Raw genomic sequence first — 5111 nt, 5'->3', positions numbered from 1 at the left:
GGGGGGGGGGGGGGGGGGGGGGAGGGGGGGGGGGGGGAGGGGGGAGGGGGAGGGAGGGGAGGGGGGGGGGGAGGGGGGAGGGAGGGGGGGCGGGGAGAGGGGGGGGAGGAGGGGGAGGGGGGCTTCGTCCTCTAAAAGTTACTACACCAGAAATTCTAGCCTTCCATGGATTCAAACAGAAAACACAAATGAAACATGAAGCAGAAACGTAAATGAACAAGAACATAAATGAACAGAAACGTAAATGAACAGAAACGTAAATGAAAGTAGAAGAAGAAGCAAGAATGAACTCGTAATTAGAAGCAGAAAACGGAAATTTGCATTAAGAACGAAAACTGTAACAAGGGCACAGAAAAACGTGAAAACCTAAAACCAAAGCTCTGAATAATGAAAATAGCATAGTAGAATAGAATGCCCTGCACGAATCCCAAGGCAGCTATTTAAAAAGAGTCACTCAGAGTCACTGGGCCCTATTACAATACTCTGGCCCAAAACGAAATAAACACTGAACAACATAAAATAAAATTGCGAAATTTCCTAATTAGAAATTAACTAAGGTAAGCGCTGCTTTATTTGCCCTCTTCAAGTCCACAACCAAAATCCGGATTAAGCCCAATGTTTCATTAATTCCTGAAATTAGATTAAAAACATAAAATTAGCTAAATGAGCCCAAATAATAAAACTGCCTAATTAATTGACAATTAAGACCAATCAATAATTAAAATGGTGCAAAAAGGGTTTAGAAAATAGAAGAAAATGATGGCACATCAAAACCCCCCATACTTAGCCTTTTGCACTCCTGGGCAAAATGAAACAAAGAACAAAATCCAAGGATATGAAAGGGAGACAAACAAAAACATTCACATATTTCTCAATGAACATCAAGGAATGAAAGGAATGGGTAACATCTAACATAAGGAGATCCAAAAAGTCAAGACATTCATGAAAATCATCCAAGCAACCCAATCATGGCAAAATAGTTAATCAGCTCAAGAATGAAAAGTGATAAAGCTTCACAAGATATACACTCTATCTCTCAAGTGTCTAAGCTACTATTTACCCTCAAAGCACCCATGAAAGCAAACACCACATAAACTTGGCAAGATTCTAAAATTGACAATCAACCCATAAACACAAGCACATGAGGATCAAAAGGTCTTTTAAGGTTGTAATGGGACCAAGGACAAGGTATGGAGAAATATGGAATAAGTGGCTAAATCCCAAAGGAATAGAGGAGCAAAGGGGAATAAGTGCATATTAAAAAAATAAAAAGTAGTAAAGATAAAAATTAAACATGAAGAGTAGAACCAAGAGTTTCATCATTCTTGTGCCATTTAAGATCTTATTCACTCAACTTTATTGCTTTTCTTTTTCTTTTTTTTTCGATTTTTTTTTTTCGAATTTTTTTTTTTTTTTTTTTTACTCTTTAGCCTTTGAGAAACAACATTTCATTCAGCATGTCCAATATTTAACCAATATACAATGTACATCAAGTATGGCCCAAAATACATCATGAAGCATAGCCAACAAAACAAGTTGTCCAATGAAACAAAAACCCCCCACACTTATTCCCAAAACAATTCCAAAGCTCCAAAATTCCTTAAGGATATGGTAATATCATGGTTTTTCACTTAAGGCTTGTAGTGAGCTTCAAAACAAGGAAAGGGAAACAAGGCTCAAAAGGGCTATCAAAGGAATTAATTCAAGGTAAGTCCATTTGGCTAGAAGCTTATAAGAACAACATTGCCTTAATCATTTCCAAATATGCATGTGAATTAGGACGCATCAACAAGAATCAAGCCAAGGCTATTGTGCAAGCAATCAATGGGGCAAAACACACCAAATGATTATAATGATGGATGGCTCAAATTCTCACAAAGGTAAAATCATCACTTTCAAATTGAGCTTTCAAAACTATCATGACATGTAGAGAAGAATCAAGGATTTCAAGTCACAAAATGTCAAGAACTTTTATTTTCAAAACAATTACCCATTTCTTGAACATATCCTGTAATTCAAAGAAAAACATGCAAAGTCGTACGTGCACATGAAATTGACCCAAAATATTAAACTGAAAATCCGACGAAACTAACAACATTAACAAATTAACACAACTAACAAATTAACAAAACCAACAAAACTAGCAAAACCAAAGAACACTCCCGTCAAGCCACAATAAGCATTAAACAAAGAAACAAGATACTAAAATGAAGACAACTATACAAAATATATATGACAATATCAAAAGATACAAAGAAGTTCAAGTATGGTTACATATCTAACCCTAACAATGGAAAAATTAGCTACCCATAGGCATGGGTAGCATCAAATACATGGAAGAAGGAACAAGATGGAAGAAAAGGCTCCCATGGAGCAAGGAGGAGATCCTTTACTCCTAAGAGTTGTCTAGATCCATGCCCTCTATAAAATGATCCAAAATATTTCACAAATGAGGGTCAACCCTTTATATAGTCAAGCATATTAGTTTCTATCTTAAGTGACGCTTGGCCTAACCAAAGATTCTGGCTTAGCCATTTAGCATATTCTGCTACTTTAACAAATTGTTGCCTTAGATGATCCTCTGAAGCTTCAATACTGCAATTTCCAACTCCATAATATGTTCTTCATCTTTATTTTTTTTCTTACAAAAAATGGGGCAAATTACTACAATGTAACCTAGAAACTAATCTATTAAAATAAAACTTAACTACTAATGAAACTAAAACAAATTGAGTTAAAACATCCCTCTACATAAGGAAAAGAGTGAGATAATTGCCTCAAAAACTACTTGATAAGTTGGAAATTTTAGCACTTATCAACTCCCCAAACTTGGATTTTTGCTTGTCCTCAAGCAAGAGATACAAACTAACAACTACTAAAATGAGAATAACAAACACTATAATGACAAACATGGACTAAGATCAATCCCATCCTAACAAATCCAACACATGTTTTCATTAAAACATTGGAAAGATCAAATCAATCATTCATATTTCAACGTGGAGCTTCCAAACAAGATCATAGCAATTAGCAAGGATGCAATTGCCTAATTTCAAGAAAGAAAACAAGCATAACAATCCTTATTTGACAAAACTCAAGATTTTTTTACTCTCTTCACTCAAGTGTCTCACTCAAGCACCAATTGCTTTAGGTGCTGAAATATCTCACAATCATCACGCAATGGAAACACAAACCAGTTTTGCTTTCCCTCTCAAATGCAATGAAATCCATGCACACACATTAAGATCACAAGGACTTGATCAAGGCTTGTAAAGTGGCTTGGCTTGAAAGGAATTTGGTTATTCTAGTTAATCAAAGACCATGAGATAAAGAAAGCAATCAATATATTTTTCATAATTCACACAGTCTCTTTTATTCTCAACACTCACAAGATCTCAAACCCTCTTATTTTCCCATTCAAGGTCGGTTTCACGCCACAAAGTAACAAGTATCACAACTTTATTTATTTTTGTTTCTGTAATCTTCTTTTTTCCTTTTGTTTTTAGGTTTTTCATTAGAAAACTTGAAATTTACAAAAATTCAAACAACACAGGTATGTCACATTCTTATTTACATGAAAGTGATCCCACAATTGTTCCCACATTGATCCATATGTGCAAACACTTCCCCAAACTTACTTTCAACCCAATACATACAATTGCTCTCCTATCCTATTGCAAGGAAAGTCTATTGTTTTTCTTTTAGGCTCTTTTGGGTTATCATCAAAGAAATAAATTCTATTACAGGCTCAAATGGGGTGCACAAAAGGATAACAATAAAAGGATTGGCTTTTTGGCTATAGGTTTCACAATCAACAAATAAAAATTTGCCTTGATCATTTCTTTATTAGTACACACAAATCATTACAAGAGAATTGTTCAAAACCAAGTGTTCCCCAAAGGTGGCACTCATCATTGATTAAGCAAACACACTACTCACAAAGTATACTTTCAAACATTCTAAAATAAGCCATCAAAGTCATTTCATACTTGAATTTTTCTCAAAATACAAACGCATCCAAGTTATGGCAACACCACTTGCAACCACAAAAATCCATTCAAATCATGGTTTTAAAAATGCAAATTTTATTTCAAAAGCACAAGAAGCATGCTTAAGATCACGCACAATGAAGTTTTTTTACGATCATGCAAACACAAAACATCAAAATTAAACTAAATCAAACCATGCAAATTGAATTGAATTTAAAAGTACTAAATGCAGTAAATGACAAAAAAAATTAAAATGGTCCTAGGTGAAATGGTGATAAAACAAACAAACTCACTAAGCATCATTATCTTCCTAGAGTTGTCACCCTCATCCTCCACCTCTGTGCTTCCTTCTTCACCTAAAATTTTCTCATCTTGATCAATAATTGGTCAGTGACTTCTAACATCAACAACACCACCTGGGCCACCAACACCCCTTATTAAGATGGGCTGGTCCCTAGGCCACACAACTACAACATCAACTCTAAAGGAGTGGGTCAATGAAATGGTCTAGGTGCTTTAGGGGCTACAAGGTTCCAGAAGAGTGATAGATAGACTCATTCAAGCTCTATCGGGATTGGTGAAATGCAGCATTCTGCCTTTTGGAAGGGTTCAAAAATTGGATTAGGTGGTTGAGGTGGCAGTGGAGGGATCTCATCAACTTTATCATTCTCTTGAGGGTTAAGAGGAGCCTAAGATGCCATATCGCTCTTAGTAACACCTTGCTTCTTGGCTAGGGAAACATAGATTTCAACAAATTTCTTTTGTGTTGGAGGTGCCATGCTACAACACAAAACCATTAATAACAAAATAGATTTGACAAAAGGTTAATAAAACAAAAATTCCTAGAATAAAAAGGAAACACGTGCAAATAACAATAGATAAAAGAAAACAACATAAGAAATCAACAATGCAAATCAATGATAACTGAGACCACAACTAGAAAAGGTGTTTAAATACCAACACGTGTAACAATAAGAAAATAAACCCTTATATGTGTAGTGCTTTTGGCTTGGCCAACAGAGGTGGCTCAACTAAAATTGTTGAGCATGCAATTTACAAAAATCCAATTTGATTTGTTCCCAACAAGTGAAGGTGGTTTCATGAACATTAAAAACAAAGTGG

Source organism: Glycine max, chromosome 13 (assembly GCF_000004515.6).
Source record: "Glycine max cultivar Williams 82 chromosome 13, Glycine_max_v4.0, whole genome shotgun sequence".
In the NCBI taxonomy this organism is placed as follows: domain Eukaryota; kingdom Viridiplantae; phylum Streptophyta; class Magnoliopsida; order Fabales; family Fabaceae; genus Glycine; species Glycine max.
This window is presented reverse-complemented; position numbering follows the sequence as displayed.